This window comes from Lepidochelys olivacea, assembly GCF_965140295.1.
Source record: "Lepidochelys olivacea isolate rLepOli2 genome assembly, chromosome: 3".
Taxonomy (NCBI): Eukaryota; Metazoa; Chordata; order Testudines; family Cheloniidae; genus Lepidochelys; species Lepidochelys olivacea.
The window spans coordinates 164,676,638-164,694,117 of NC_140413.1; the positions used below are offsets into that span (position 1 = coordinate 164,676,638).

Genomic DNA, 17,480 nt, shown 5'->3' on the forward strand with positions numbered 1-17,480 from the left:
TTGTTTCATTTGAGGTGTGAGGAGATGTGCTAACCTTGTCAACGTGGATGCAGCAGAGCAGAAATGATAACTGTATATACTTTTTTTTTTACACAAAATTACTGTGTGTGTGTGTGTGTGTGTGTGTGTGTGTGTGTGACTGACTGAGAGACACAGAGAGAGAGAGACAACTTATTTAAATCCTGAATACAGTCAGACCTCATATGCATTGTTAAAAAAAAGCCCTAAAGAATTGCATATGGATTAGGGGGATGAATATTCTATTATTTCAGTCTGTTCTGCTGATCTTCTTATTGTGACTTTGCGCTTCAGAAATCTGCCAGGAATTTGGCTTTGCCGTACTAGGCAGTAATTTTAAATGTGTATCAAGCACTTGATAGTGTATGATTTGCGTGCTGTTGCATTCCCATTCCCTAAATTTTCCACCAATTTATTACTTTTTTCATACTGTTTTAATATTTCAGGATGATGAATATATACAGCATCATTAAAGGTAAATAAAAAATGCATGAAATTAAAAAATGGAATATTAGATGTTTCTTTCCTGTAATCCCTAGGTCCAATAGGAATGAAATGTCTCTGTTCTGTCAAGTAATCCCTAAACATGATTAGGGACCTTGTACTTTCCACATAGCCCACATAATATTTGTATCATATAAGCCTATTTATGTAAGGTTTGAGTAAAAGTTGTTATTAGAAGACCTATAAACCTATTTTACAATTCAGAAAGATATGCTTGCCTCTTAATCTCTCTATTTTTATTATTTTGCTGGAGTTGATGGCAGTGCGTCCTTAATTCATTTTTCAGAATGCTGTTACATCTTTGGGTACTTATATCATGCATTAGCTAGCCCATTGAAATGTATTTTTAAGACACAGGATTGAGTTCATCTACTCCTGTAGCTTCTCCTTAAATCTGAGCTAGGAGGGATGTGTGACTCTTTCCTGGGTCTTTTCTGCGACGTCCAGATTTAATCTGAACTATGGGTCAGGAAGACACAGGAATCTTTCCTGTTGTGGGGGGGGGGTGGTTTTTTTTTGGGGGGGGGGAGGGAGGATTAATTTTCTTTATTTGAATCACATAAGTTATGTTGATGATGTTGATGCTTCTGACAGCATCACATTTGAAATCAGCTTTTGATTTGGCCAGGTAATTGAATGGTTTTAGAGGAAAAGCTGCGCACAGAAAAAGTTTTAATTGAAATACTAATAGATAGAAGAAGGAAGATGTGATAGCTAGTTCTGGGTCGACTTTGTTATTTCTTCCTATAACGCTGATTTGGGAAGCAATAACACAATATTCCCTTCTTGGGAATTGAGTCTTATTGTTAAATATCTGCCATTTCCATTGCAAGGACATAATTGTGCCCATTGGTTGCAGTAGGTATTTCTCTGAGTAAAGAGTGCTGAATATAAAACTTTATTAACAATTCTTTTGGATGTGTACTGAGTCAATCTGGTCCATAATCCTGGCTCTGCCACAGATTTCCTCCTGTGATTTGGGCCAGTCTCTTAATGTCTCTGTGCGTTAGTTTTCTGTCTCTAAAATGGGGATAACAGTACAGGATTGTTGTCAGGCTCAATTCATTAATGTTGTGAGGCTCTCAGATTCCATGATGAGAGGGAATCTTAGAAAAACCTGTTCATAAATAAAATAAGAATAGTACTTTGTGTGTAGTTTAACTGGCCTTTCACAATAAGAGTATTTTCAGTTCATATTTGACGATCACCCATGATAATTCTGTGTTTCACATACTTTGATTTGAGATTATATGAATTTAGTGTTACATAATTGTTTCTTTAAAATAAATACTAATTGAAGAAGAGTTAGTACTATTTTCAACCATATCCCACTGAAATTGTACTTTTAGTCTGTTTTCAGCAATTAAGGTAGATTTCCTGAGCAGTGGCTCGGTGCTTGTACTTATGATCAGGAAGAAACATAAATGCTCACTGCTGAGCCACTCTTTCAGGAACACTAAGATCAATAGCTGATATTTGGTCTGCATTTATGGGGTGTGTTAAATGACCACAATTCCTGATGTTCACCATGAATATGGCATGTTTAAAACTGCACTCTATATTGCCCAGAAAAATCTAATGCAGTCAGAACCTTCAATCCTTACTCTCATTTCAAGTAGTCAGTTTAGGTGATCAGGGTTGTTTTGTTAGCTTGAGACATTTAATTATTTTAGAGTAAATAAGTGAAGGAGAATTGAGCTTTTCCCACACAAACCCTCTTCCTCCTGCCAGCATAGGGAGTAGAGCTGAGATACCATTGTGTCATGTGGATCCTCAGCCGTTGTTTTGTCTCCTTGGTGCCATTAGTAGCTGCCCTTTAGTTTCAATACTTTGTGTTTGAGGACTTGCCTTGCATCCAGGGGACCCAAGGTCAGAGAAGTACAACGGTGGGCTTAGTCATTCAAATTGAAATGTGCATACACCCCAGCTTGCACTGGGTGCTCCTGGTCTGTCCATGAGATGTAGCCATATATTCCAAATCAGGTTCAGGTGCCTTTATTGCTGCAGTGGAAGATGGGGATTGCAAAGGCAAAAGCTTACTTTAACGAAATAATATTGTACTCTCAATCCTTAAAATGAACTAATTCTTTAGAGTACTTAGGATGATAACATATTTAAATAACATAGGTATTTATGATAGAAAAATTAGATACTGAGACTATGCCATGGCTGCCTCTCATGGTATTTTCACTGCTTTTACTTTGCGGGAAGTAATATCATTATTGCAACATTTCCAAATTGCTTTTTACACAAATCCACAGAAATTAAATCTCCTCCTTATTATAAATATGAAGTGATGTCTTGAGACACTACTTTATTAGCACAGATCTATGGAGACAACAAGCCAAATTCTGCTTTCAAATACACCACTGTAAATATGGAGTAACTAAATTGAAATTGAACTCAGTTGAAACTTTGCATCAGGTTCTGATTCAGCAAGACACATAAGCATGAACTTAATTTTAAGCATGAGTAGCATCAGAGAACTTTAATAGGGCAACTTGTGCTTAAAGTTAAGCATGCACTTGCGTGCTCACTGGGCTGAGAGGAACTAGGCTTAGTATATAGAGTGCTATGTGATGTATGAATAGTGGTGAATGATGTAAATTGGAAGTCTTTGGAGATCAGTGTCAAACTCAAAGGAAATAATGTGAGTACAGATCCTTGTAGACCATGTCAAGTTATTTAGATGACAAACTAGCATAGGATACAATACAATTTTGTGTCTGCAGTGAAGGCCTTGAGCCAAATTCTGCTCACATTACTCCAGTTTCAGTCCAGAATAATTCCAATGAAGGCTATACATTATGTCAAGAAGAAAGGGTAAAACATCAGTGCAAACTACACTACCACCAAAAAAGAAGAAGAAGAATTTGGTGAGTGTTTAAAATAATACTGGCAAAGAGTCCTGTGGCACCTTATAGACTAACAGACGTATTGGAGCATAAGCTTTCGTGAGTGAATAGCAACGAAGTGGGTATTCACCCATGAAAGCTTATGCTCCAATACATCTGTTAGTCTATAAGGTGCCACAGGACTCTTTGCTGCTTTTACAGATCCAGACTAACACGGTTACCCCTCTGATACTTAAAATAATACTAACGTTGAGCTCAAGACAGAGCTGTGAATTGAAAAGTCTGCATAACAACTAGCATATCACCTATAAAATTGTGATATCACCTGTAAAATTGTACCTAGGTATTGCTGCATACAGAGGGCTAGATCAAGGAGTCTCTACTTAGGCAACATAACCTTTGATTTTAAGGGGAATTTTACCTGATTAATAATAGAGTAAGAACTGCAGGATTTGGTCCAAGTGCACTTTTAGAGGGCTCCACTACATTCTGCAGTGCTATATACTGGACTATTGAGGAAGTGTGTATTACCACAACATGGGTTTACTGATCTTTCTCTGGCTTATCATTAGCATCACAACTCAATTTCTAAGGACTTATTGGGATGTGTAGAATCATTCATGCTCATAGAAGACCCAGATGTACTGTAGTGCCTGCAAGTAGAATCAGCAGGACTCAGTAGGAAGCAATGGGAGACTTAGCTGACAAGTAGCTTGTTTTGAAATAGATTTATATCAGGACATAATGGTGTTTTGGGGCTTCATTTAACCAATATCAGAGCTTTTTATGTAAAGTGGAATAAGTTGTACCAGAGAATAAAAACAAGACTTCTACCAAGTGATATAATCGGTTTTACTTGCAGTGTCAAACCTGTTTTATGGAGGAAATCATGATAAACCATAATTTTAAAAACTGGAGACTACTTATGGTAGTAGAATTAAGCACATGAGTAAATGTATACAAGTTCAGGGCCTATATGTGCATCTGCGCTAGCATGCTTAACATCTTAATTTGCTCATACAAATAACCGCTTGCGATTGTCATTAGCTGATTATCACAGTCTTAGATACGCAAAATGCAAGTGTAAACCAACTTCTAGTTTTTAAACATTTGGGTCCCTGTGTTTTAGGGTTTGAGCCAACACTCATTGAAGTCAATAGCAGTCTTTCCAATGATGTCAATGGGCTTTTGCATCAGGCCCTTAGTGCTATTGTCATAAACCTTTTACCCCATCAACTTGTGGTTACAGTAAGGATAATTATTACAATCAAGATTATTGGAAATATATGGTACTCTTATAGCCATATCGTGGTGGTCTGGATGAAACATTCTGAGTCCAAGTTCCCCATGCCTATGGCTAATAAAGAGGATCCCTCAAACAGGTGTTTGTGGGATGTTTTGTAAAATGTGGTGAGTTTCTGTTTTGAACTTTTAGAATGATTTTTGTTGTCAAGTTTAGACATTTTTGAAATTGTAAGGTTCAGACTGTTTATGTTAAAATCAGTGGATTAGTCCATGCCTCCATAACAGTGCAGTTGGTTTTTAAGAGTGCTGGCAGGTGAGTTTAAACTTCCACACACTTTTTTTTTTTGAGAGTATGGACTTTTATAAATAATGCCACAGAAAAGCTCAAAACTAAGTTGCTGGAAGGTCAATCGTCTCATATGCTTTTATCAGTGTTGGAATGCAGTATATACTGTATTCTTCGAAAGGATCTAACCCATTTCTGTGCTGGCCTGTCATCAGTCATCACCAGTATCTGTTTTCCCCCTAAAAATAAATTAATAAAAAGTCACATTTCATTCGCAATCCCATTGCAGTATTCAACCGGATTATCAATTCTCAAAAGTGTTCGTGCTTGCTCATTGTTTTAACAGGAACATTTCTGAATGAGTGGATTTTCAGATGCATTAACACCCATTTGTCCCTTTCCTCCATTATGCAGGCATCACAACCAAAATTAGGGGAGTTGCTCTCACAGTTCCTCTCATTCCTTATCCCTCTAAGAGCAAAATTTGCTGTCTTTTCATAGTAACCTTTACTATGCAACTAATAAACAGTATTGTTTTCTGTTTTAATGATCTCCAAATAATGTCATAGTTAAATGAAATGCAGTTTGTCTCAGCAGGTTTCTTTGAATTTGTGAGCATTTTTGTTCCATATCGCACAATAATAATAATATATCAAATATTATTTACATTTTCACTGTTTTCATTCAATAGTTTAAATAACCATTTTTTGGAGACTTCAGATTGCTTTTGAACATATTTGAATGCATTTTTAGCCATCACCAAGCTTAAAATAGGAGCCTTTTTTTCAGCTTATCTTTGTTAAACACCTGTAAAAATCAATGGTATTTCTTTTTCTTCGAAAGCTCTCTTCCTTTAACGAATTCCAGACACAATGCACGGTTTTTTCTAGTGTGGATTTGTTTGCCTGGCGTTAATGGGCAGTAAATGGTCCAATAATGTCTGTACTATACAGATACTTGTTATGTTATAGATAGGAGTTTGATGTTAAAATATAACTAATCTGATCATTAACCATAATCAATTAGAAATGATTGTTTTATTGAGTGTCAGACAGTTGAAAGAAATTCTATCCATAATGAAGCTGTAGGAATGGATCATTCTTCACAAATGCTAATGTTTGCCAATCCAAAGAGTGTGAGGTAGGGTCTGACGAATTATATTTCCTTACCAGTTTTTCCCTTTTCTTCAAATAAAATCAAATGTTCATTTTGTATTTCTTAAATTACAGTTTATTTAGATAAACACAAGTTTAATTGCACTTTTATATCTTAAGAGTGGAACACCAGGATTTGCTTTCAGGGAAGTCAGTAGCAAAAGTTCCGTTGACGTCTATCTGTCATCTAGGTATCTACGTCTACCTATCATCTTACATTGGTGCGGTGATGCCTTCAGTGATGTTTTGGTAAAATATGTTGAAACCAAATTATGCTTATGGAGTGAGACATTGTTTGTCCAAGAACCAAATTTCATAGACTTAAAGAACTAGAGTTTATTTCTATTTTTATGTCCCCGTGTTCATTGGATTAGGCCTGACGCAATACCCGCTAAAATCAATGGGGATAGTTCCAGTGAATTGAGGGAGCATTGGATCAGGCTGCTGTGCAATAATATGTTAGGCAGCAAAGTCTGTATATGCATCTTTATTTAAAAAAATTCAATAAGTATCTTTTTTTCAACTGAAAAAAAAAAGGGGAGGTTACAATAGAAATGCAGCCACTACAATCTCCAGTTTAGCTGTGTGGAAGGCACTGCTTAAAATTAAAAACCCTTGATGTGACAAGTAGAGAAGTCATAGGAAGGTACTAGAAGAGATGACAAAATGTAATATGCTCATCAATAATTAAGTGCCGTGAGCAGGACTAAGAGTTTGATCAGGAATCAGAGTTTATTTTTGAAGAATGTTGTGGAACATTTGAAAAGGGGGAAATAGTCTGATGCAATTAGGAAGTGGGAAGGTCTGGTATGCTGGTTGCTGCTGCTACTGCCTCTCTGATAAGATTGTAAGAGTTGCCAATATCAGTATTCAGTCTTGTAGTGTGTCACAGTGCTTTCATGTGAACTGAACTGAACTGTCTCTTCACACTCCCTCCCTCTCTTTCTCTCGCTCTCATTCCCTGCACTCATCGCATTGAAGTCAGGGGAAAGAAAAAAGATTTGAGGATCGCCCAATTTGTTCTGACATAAAGAGATGTTTAGCTCTGTGAAAGGTGGTGGAGGCAGAGTGCCTGACTGACACTTCAACAGTGTGTCTGCTGGGATTGCTCACTTCATGTCCCTTCATATTCCCGCTGTGTCCTGCATGAGTGCTCTTGTCTAATCTTCACAGTGAGAACACCAACAGTCCCTTGGGCTTTGGTGCTCAACACCTTGTTAGACAGGGCTTATGGTGCCATAGCTCTTGGTTTAGCATTTGTTTTTGCTCTAACATTGCAAGTTTGTTTAAAGTCCAAATAAAAGATTTTTCAAGTAGTTTTCTACAAAAATGCTGTGTATCTCCTAATCGCTTTGGTCTGCTTTTAACAATTGCTGTATTTGGATAGTATCCAGTAAAACCATGGGTGAGGGGGAAAAAAAGGAGAAAAATCATAAAAGAAAATATAACAGGAGCTTGCTAAGTAAAAAATATACTGCTTCAAGCAATGGCATGCTTTGTTTTTAAATGAAAATGTGTTGACTGCTTTGGTAAGTTTAGAAAATACACTCGTAAAATATGCATTGAAGAACTGACAGCTGTTGTGGCAAATTGATAAGAAAGTCAAGGCCACATCTGATCAGTAGCACCTAACTCTGTGCTACTGGTTGCAAAAGAAGTTTAATTTAGTTGTTGTGCTTCTATTTTTTAAGATTCTGGACACGTTGTGGTACATTCTAGCATGCCACATCCTGTTACAGGACATCACATTAGTTTGCGATACTGAATAGCACTAAGAGCATGAGTTAATGAGATGTAATGCTCAGCTCTTATTACTGGAGCATTAGTGGGTACCCTTTTAGCTACAGTTACTACCCAAATTCATCCTCTACTGCAAATCAGACACAAACCAGACTTCTTTTTTTAAACAGATGAATGCTGTTGTGCGTATTAGCCTTCTCCAAACATATTAATTGATGGGTTTAGTCCTTGTTAAATCTTTTAAAAAACATTTTCCTATGCCTTGCTTTTACATTTTTAAATGCCTCCCATATTCCTACATCCCTAAAACAATTGCCTGTGACAAAGAGCAGAATAGTGTCACCCTCACTGCTTCCTGCATAGTTGGTGTCCCACTACCATTAACCCAGAAACATGCTGCACCAATTCTCTGACACATGGCTGCTCTTGTATCTTTCCTTGGACTATTTACATTCCCCTTCAGCTTCAAATTTTGAATCCACCCCTTCAACATCCTAACATACTTTCTGTGTCTCCCTTGAGACTGAGCAATTTGTGGCTCACCCCGTAAAAGTGATTCCTAATGCAGACTGCATTCTAAGAGCAAAAATTTCAAAGTTGGGCACCTAAAGCTACATAAAAATCAAAGCTAGTGCTGAAATGAAAAACAAAAGCTCTCCATGACTCAGCTCTTAAACATGGAATCAATAATGCATCCTTTAAAATATATAAAAAGAAACCAGTATGTCTTGACTTGAGTCTTGATTGGAAAAATGCCACAAATGTACTCTGGCATATAAAGACTGATCTTGTAAATTGCTAAGTGCATCCTAGAAGTCAATGGCTGAGGAGGGTGCTGAGCATCTCACAGGACTGTGAGTGAATTCCATAATCTGGATTTCTCTGTGAAGAAGATGGCACCAACGCAATATTTCTAATCTCACCTATCTTGATTGTTCTGATGGGCCATAGGGCCACACACAGTTCGTCAGTTAGAAATATACTCCTTGAACTTTCAATGGGACTACTTATGCTTAAAGTTAAGCACATGTTCAGTGCTTTGTTGCATTGAGGTTTTAAAGCTAAATTTAAAACCATGAGGTTCACTGAATAGCTAAACCAGACTGTATTTTATGAGTTTAGCATGAAATATATTTCATATATATACATTTAGTAAGCGTTTTATTCAAAAATACATTGGCACAAACCCAAAATAGCTCTACAGACAACACAAGTTGATCCAAGCATTTGCATAGTTATGAACATTAACAGACAAGAAAGCCACCAATTTTATATTAATTTAAACGTCAGTTTAAAATACAATTGTAATGACTCATCAAATTAATCCATGGTAACATACCTGCTAAAAAGACAGACGGTCTGAAGGGAAATTCCAGATCCATGATGTGAAGAATTCTCTTTTGACTGTTAACCCAAAACTTTGAAATAAAATGGCATGATCACCAGAGGTGAACACAAGAATCTCTGTCCGAGCAACCTTTCTATGAGCTATATATATCACACAAATCCATCATCACACAAGTGAACAAGTATGAGATAAATAGTTTTTTAATATTTAAAATAGATTTAAGTTAATGCTTTAACTGTAGGGTACTCCGAGGTAACATCAACTTCCTAATATTGAGTAACTGTTCTATATGTGCCCAGATTTGTTGAGCATAATGGCTATATGTTAAACAGTTTTCCATGGTATTTAAAAATTGACATTTCAAAGAGTGTAATGGCATAATGAAATGTAAACTGAAAACAGGAATGAGTTAATTAGACTAATGATCCCTTGACTCCTTTATTAGCCAGTTTTTTAGAAATTGGGATTAGCTTTGTTTTCTCTGCTGAATAAAGACAGGAAGGATAATGTTGATTCTAGTAAATGACAGCACCAGAAGAAATGAGTGTTTTCCTGTTAGTCATGGGTTTCATTGTTTAAGACAAAAATTTTGCTTTCATACACACATACCTAATATATTACACTTTGAGTTAGGCTCAGGCTGGAAGAGAGTCATCAGGAAAGCATTTTAGGAATGCCTAGTGGTGGTAACTTTAAAAGTGATCTACTGTATTTTACATCAGTACTGGATTCTATACATTAATGGGGATCTTCAAGACACAGAGTTGAAGAGAAGGCCGGTTAAAGGGACAACCTGAGGAAATTTGACAACATTGGAAGTTGGGCTCTTTATTTGTCCTTGTGAAAAGAATGAGCTATATTTTTTCTATTACTTGTAAAGATCATCTAAAGAAGCATGAAGAATATCCCAGTAGAGGTTTAAAAAACCTTTTTAAAAAAAAAAAAAAAAGCTGTCAAGTGTACCCAGAACAGGAGAATTTTTACAACAACAGGAATCACAAGACTATTCTCGTGTAACCATTTTGAAGTCAGTGGAATTGCACAGGTGTAATAGAGGGCATAAATTTGAGCAACTAATCCTAGTTTTTAAATTAAAATGCATAATCCCCATCTTAATCCCATGAAGTACTGAGCTCCAGCCAAAGGGAGCAGTAGGGGCAAAAAACTTAACAGGCTTCAAGAGTGAGCTTGATAAGTTTATAGAGGGGATGGTATGATGAGACTGCCTACAATGGCATGTGGCCCATCAGAGACTGCTAGTAGCAAATATCCCCAACGGTTAGAGATGGGGAGGGCTCTGAGTTACTACAGAGAATTCTTTCCCAGGTGTCTGAGTGGTGGGTTGTGACCACATGCTCAAGGTCCAAGTGATTGCCATGTTTCCCCCTGGATCAGATTGGTAGAAACCCTGTAGGGGTTTTATCCCCCTCTGCAGTCTGGGGCCCAGGTCACTTGCAGGTTTAAATTAAACGGTGGATTTTCTATAATTTGAAGTCTTTAAATCATGATTTGAGGACTTCAGTAACTCAGCCAGAGGTTATGGGCCAATTACAGGAGTGGGTGAGTGGGGTTCTGTGGCCTGCAATGTGCAGGAGGTCAAACTAGATGTTCACAATGGTCCTTTCTGGCCTTAAAGCCTATGAATCTGAGTCCTTCCACTGAAATCTATAAGAGCAGAGGGCACCAAACATCTTGCAGGATTGGGCCTTTAACGAATGCCTGTGGAATATAGAATTTATAACACAAATGAGCCCAAGCAAGGGACTTGGCAGCGGCTGAGTTATGAAGCTTTTTACTTCATTACTATTCCCACACACCCTCATTAAGCATTCTCTCTCTGTACACCACAATGAAGTAAAAGTAACAATATGATTTGTTTATGGATTTAGTATTTTCAGCTTTCAAGAGTGGAGCTGGAAGAGTGCAGATGAGCAGCTTGTGGTTAGCCCGGCAGCCCCTTGCAATTTTTGGGAATTGCGGGGACTTTCTCTTTTGAGAAAGAAAGGCTATAATATTGGTTGAGTGCCGTTAGTGATTCATTAGGTGCGATTCAATGGCTCTTGGGTATGATATTCACTCGGTACTTAATTTTACCCTGTGCCTGGTATAATATGCAGTCTGAGCATTGCCTGGAAGAGAGTCGAACATTATTGTAGTCCAACACTATGCCTGACCTTGCAGCTCAGTATTAATTTGAAGTAGTGGAATTAAAATTTTCCATTCTTTTGCATTGTCATGCCTCACATTGATAAGCACAAAGAAATGTAAATAAAAAAGACCTATTTCACAACCTAGCTACCACCTTTTTGTTTTATGACAAAAGACAGTTAATTAGCATACTAGCAGTAAGCAGCCTTCCCAAACTCGTGCTAATTATGTATTCTGTTGACCGTGACTCCAGTCATAAGGTAATTGGCTTGCAGCAACATGACATTTCAAATCATCTCTTGAAATTACATCAAAAAGCCAGCCTGTTTTGTTTTGATAGGGGAACAATCAATTTGATAAGTGGTAACACAGCTCATTGTTTCACATTAATTAGACTAATTGCAGCATGTTAGCCTCTGAAATAGACAGAACTTGGAGAAGACAAAGGCTGCGGCCTTTAGCATGCAGTGCATGTGATGGTTCCACTTGCTTGCACATACTGTAGGCAGAAAACAGAGTTGTTAGAATTCAGCCTTGCGGGAGGCTGGGTGTTAACAGTGGTTTGATGTGTTATGCTTAATCCACTGGCTTTCAATTATAAGATCTAGGTTCAAAAAATCCAGAGAGAGAGAGAGAGAGAGAGAGAGAAAAGAAAAAAAAAAAGACATTTTGATATTAATGGTGCCAAAGTTCTCAGTGCTCTTAAGCTTTCTGTCTCCTAAAACACATAACATAGAACTGGCAGCAGGATCTCTTAGGTGTTTACAAGATGTCAGGCCTCAGTTTGAAAAGGTTTTGCTTCTACCTCTGCTGTTCCTGCTCATTTTCTATTAATATTGGTTTCTCTGTATATCTATTAGTTTGAACATTTTTCTTTTAACTTTTATACTCCTGTAAACACAACATAATAACCGCTCAGAGGCTGGATTACTGAGGACAGATAGTACAGACATAGTCTCCTGTTATTGAAAGTGCCAATTGTACCTTGCTGTGTGGCGATTTTTATGATGAAGATGTATGTCATCTGTAGATAGACGTGACCAAGTGGATTTCATTTGTGACCTAACTGAAATATGAACTGAAGTTTGAAGAGATGAAAACTGAGGGTGTTATCTCAGTACACAGAGTAGGTTCCCTTTATTGTTATTTAGAGTCTGATACACACCACTAGATGCTTTGGGTGAATAAGGAATGCAGGATTGGACCCATACATTTATTACACATTCTTAAAGGATGTCTGATTAAATGGAACTCAGAATTCAGTAAGTGATATGTGACATCTGTAAACTTGAGATGGAATGAGTGAGAGGCAAGATTCCAAACTTACTCTGTAGGAGTAACGGATGCGTATGCACAAGGTGAAATCCTGATTCCCTTCCACATGGGTGGTCCTGTTGAGTTCACCAAGCAGGATTTAGCCCATAGCCAACAGAGCCCAAGCATTCCAATTCTGCTGATGCTCTCCTCCCAACAAGATGCACACTAAATAATAATAATAAAAAAAACAAAACAAAACAAAACAAAAACTCCATTAAAAAATCATGGAATTGATAATACTAATAGTGTTACCTGCCAGTCATTTTCGTTGATTAATAGGATTTTTAAATGAGCGTAAGGAGGTTAGGCACCCAAATCTGTTTGAAATTCAATGGATGTTGGGCACCTACTTCCCCTGAGCTCCTTTGAAATATCCCAGTCTAGATCGTTCCCTATGCCCACAGTGTGTATACTGGCTGTTTAGATTCTAAACTTTTGGGGTGCGGAGACCTTTAGTTAAATTCTCCTTGCAGATACACCACTGTAAATCTGGAGTATGGTAGTTTCAGTGAAATCAGTGGATTGGTTTTAATAGCTTTAAAATTATCATTGCTAGTTGAAGCTTTTTATTTTTATTAGTTTTGCATATGTTTTATGTCACCCCCTTAGCAAATGATCATAAACACTGTTTTAAGTCCTGCTACCAGTGACTTCATACTTCAGACTCATTTCCATCAATTTAATGGCAAGAATAAATTTTAAAAATTATATTCCAAGCAACTCAATTCCCTCACCTCGCCCCCCCCCCAATAATCCATTTCTAATAGCCTTTCTTTAAGTTTAAAAAATTATATGAGGATTAGTGATGTAACTAATGTGCTGGTTTTACTAAAATGTATGGGGTTTATACAGGAGGTAAATTAGCAAAAAAGCACAAAGATTGAAGCCGTTTAGCATTCAGTTTAAGTGCTGGTTCAACTTGCCTGAACACAAACTGGAAACAGCGTTGTTAGAATTCAAGTCTATACCCTTGCTGTCACTATTGGTTCTTGTGTAGTCAAGTTCCTGCTTGGAGCAGAGCAAATCTTTGCTCAGTTAAGCGAGCGTCAGTCACAGGCAAGCTTGGCTGCCAGCCCAGGGTGGTTAGACTTTTCCATGCTACACCTGAATGAGATATTGATGAGACATTGCTACCTAAACAGAGTCAAGAAACACTAGATAAAAAAAATATAATTAAATTGTCATGGGGCTGACAGAATAATTTTAAGAATATAACTTACACTTCCAATGCATAGTCGGAATGCTTACAGTAGGGAACCCATATTGCTGGCTTGGTGATAGATCATGTACAATCTTGTTGTTTAAATACTTTTCTCTCTTTTCTTCAGCATTAATCTTTAGCTGTGGATTTGAATTCTGCGCGGAAAATAGAGGCACGGGCAGATCACACTGGGACACTCTTAAGGAACTGATACTGCAAGGTGCTCTTGCAAGGTAGTTAAGCTCCCACAACACCTACTGGTTTCAATTTATGTTAATAGAGGATAGCCCCCTTGTAGCATTTTGCTCTTACCTTGTATAGTTATTATCCATAAACCAAAAATCCATAGGTTTTTAAAAAAAGTATTTTATGGTGACCTAACGAGAACACAACTCTGAGAAATAAAGTTACAAGGTTTTGAATTGTGTAAAGACTTTGACAGTGGGTGTTTTGCACAGAGCAGAGAATAAAGGAACATTATAAGAAAATCAGGGACAGAGAAAAAAGGAGATAAAATAGAATAGTTTTTAAATAGGGATGGCTGGCAGTGCTATTAATCACACAAGTCTCTGAGCTCTAAGGGTTGCATAAGTGGAGCTAATACTAAAGAAAAGAGATACTTTGCAGATATCTTGAAATACACCATTAAAAGTCACAAGCTAAATTAAAAACAGATAACAATGTCCGAATAGATTAATGAAAAGTAATAATAAAAAACCCAACTCAAGTATCTTAAATAAATACTTAGCTCCTTTGTTGTGTGGTTGTTTTCAAAGAGAAAACAGGATTTTAATAATTGATTGTGCAAATTGCAGGTCTTGTCATACATACCGACTTCTAGGATTTGATTCTGATCCCACTTACACCATTGCCAATCTTTGGGAACTCCACAGAAGTCAATGCTGTTGCTCTGGTTTTTTGCTGTAATTGTGACCAGACCTGGCCGCTAGTTTTTGTTAGATGCTGCAGTTTTAGTGGGAAGTTACACAGTGCCTTTGAAGTGGGTTGGGATATGGGAAGGGAGAGATTTTTTCACTTCAGTTGCTGAGGTCGATCAGTGTCTTCCTATGTGGACAGGCCAGCTATGGTTCTGAGCCTGTTCCTTCACAAAGTGGCAGATCAGCTTTAGGGATGTGGTACGGGTAACAACATTTTTTTTTGAAGAACCCAAATATCTGAAACTACAAGGTAAAAGCTTCGGTAGTGGCTTTCAGTACTGGTGCTTTAATTTTTCAGTTAGCTGCCTGGATTACCTCATTCCCTTTCAAATGATCCCATCACATTAGTCTCTTCAAAGCAGACTGGATGCACAATTTAAGAATGTTCTATAGGGAACAATCCTGTCCTGGCATGGGATTGTACTAGATTACATAGTAGGTCTTTTTTATCTTTAATTATGATGTTCTATGACTTCCAATTCCTAACACGCAGTCGTACACTTGTAATTTAAAAAAAATAGTCCAAAATCCGACTTGAAACCTGAAAAAATAGCGCTGACTTCAGTGCAGACTGCATGAGCTGTATAAGTCAGTGTGGAATTTGGCTCAATATTACTTTCTCATTGGAAATGGGATATATGATAATTTATAATGTTTCAGATGATCATAATCAAACACCACATAGTAGTGTGCTTCCAAACATTTTTTAAAATCATGATTATCTTGCTTCTCCTCTTGCAGGGCGATTTTAGTCGGTTCATTTGCATGACAAGGCATGCAGTGTTGCTAAAGGGAATACAGTGAAACAAGCACTTAGCCTGATTCTGGTCTCATACCTGTTTTACACCCCAGTGTAATCACATTGACTCCTGGGCAGTTACTTCTGATTTACACTGAGAGCGTAAAATTAGGCCTTTAATTCTACTGAGCGTTGCTATTTACAAATATCTATCTGGTTTCTTTTTCAGATCTTTTAGGGCTTTGTGATGGAGGAAATGTATGTCGCACTGAGTAAGGTGGCACCAGAAACTGACTGTTCTTTTTACTGCAGTGATCATATGCAAAGGAAATTGTCAAACATCTGCCCTGCAACCATTGTTGGAAAAAGTTTTGAAGGATGTTTGTTAGTTGTTTGCAGAACTGTAGGTGCAGGATTTCTGTGGGACTTTTGCCCTGTTCATTGGAGTTGTATGGGGGTGGATCTCAGGGGTGGCATGGCTAGCAAATGCTAATTGGGTCCCCTCCAACTCGTTGTAGAAACAGCTCTGCTGCAGTGCTCACCCGTGGAGCAGTCTGATTTTTTTGTACTGCTGGCTGGCTTCCTTCTTAGCTCCTGCTTTGGCCTCTCCCTAAACGGAGTAATTTGTGCAATCCCCAGTGTAGGAACTGAGTGCTTTGAAATGCTGCCCTTAGTTGCCCTTCTTCTGCCCTCAGCAACTGGAAGTTACAAGGGGCCTGACCATGCCTACCACATGGGATGCTCTCACAAGCCACTTGCAGCAGAGTAGCACCTCACGGTACTGTGAGTTCAAAGCAAAGCATCTGGGGAGCTTGCTGGTGCCCCATAGGGAGGGGCAAAGAACTGGGGAAGCAGAGGGAAGTGAGAGGGAGAACTTGGGGGGAGCAGACAGCATGGGCTACAGCTGCAGGGAACAGAGAGCAAGGGAGCAAAGACAATATGGGGCTAAAGAATTAATGTGTGGCAAAGATCTGGGAGCCCCAAAGGGAGAAAGAACTGGGTGTAGGTAGAAATTGGGGTAACAGAAGGACAGAGAGAACTGGAGGAGGCAAAAGAAGAGCAGAAAGGATGGTGGCAGAAATTTTTTTGGGGGGGAGGACTAGGGGGTGCAGCAGAGAATTAAGGAATCCAGAGAAAGGAGGGTGAGAACTGGGGTCAGAGAAATGGAGGCCCTGGAGATAGGAGAGAGAGAACTGGATGGGGAGAGCAGGGGAGGTCTGAGGGAATGTAAGGAATGTGGTGGGGTAAAGGAGGCAGGAGTTAAGGAATGGGATAGAAGGGAGATAGAAACAGAGGATGAGGATGTAATGTGTAGAGGGAGGATAGACAGAGTGAGGCCAAAGGAGTTTGGTGGAGGGAACAGGTCCTGAGCCTGGGAGATGTGTATGTGTGGCTGGGAGCCTAGAGACAACTGGGAGAGGAGCATATCTTGACATATGAAATGGTTTCGGGGCCGAGGGGTTAATGTCACATGTTAGTGGCAGGTTGTCTCTCCAAATGCATTTGTATCACCTAGCCCAATCTCTGGGTCAATCCTGAAAGTTCTTTGGGGGTAAGGACTGTTTTTAAGTCTTGTGTTTGTACAATGTCTGGCACAGTGGGGCCTGGTCCATGACTAGCTCTCCTGGGCATTATCACAGTACAGCTAATAATAATTAATAATAGTTTCCAGTCTAAATCAGCAAAAACAGGGTGGAGAGAAGTATGCAATGTAAAAGCAGAATGCATAGTTTAAATTGGGCAAATGATTTGTTAATTAAGCTTTTTTTGTTTGTTTGTTTTTGTTTACATATCTCCTAAATTGAAGGATTATGTCATGAAGTCATAGCTGGGTGGGTTTCTGGTCAAATCATAACCAAAGAAAAGCTCATATGTAGAAAGGATGGGAGTTGGGTGTTCTAGGCATAGGGAGAAGAATGAAAAAAGTAAGGGACAATTAAAGTCTGTGAGAGATGAACAAAGAATGATGTGCCCAGAGGTATTGTTG

General features: G+C 38.3%; 1 protein-coding gene across 17 annotated transcripts in view; it reads left to right on the forward strand.

Moving 5' to 3' along the window:
* The window catches only part of ESRRG (estrogen related receptor gamma), a 542,942-nt gene that overhangs the window by 264,989 nt on the left and 260,473 nt on the right, over window positions 1–17,480 (forward strand). The window contains exon 1 of one of the 17 annotated variants that reach the window (XM_084624437.1): window positions 14,031–14,049. The exons of the other annotated variants lie outside the window; for them this stretch is intronic. The gene's annotated coding sequence lies outside the window, so the exon portion shown is untranslated. Of the gene's footprint in view, window positions 1–14,030; window positions 14,050–17,480 lie in introns of those variants that run through there. 17 annotated transcript variants of the gene reach the window in all.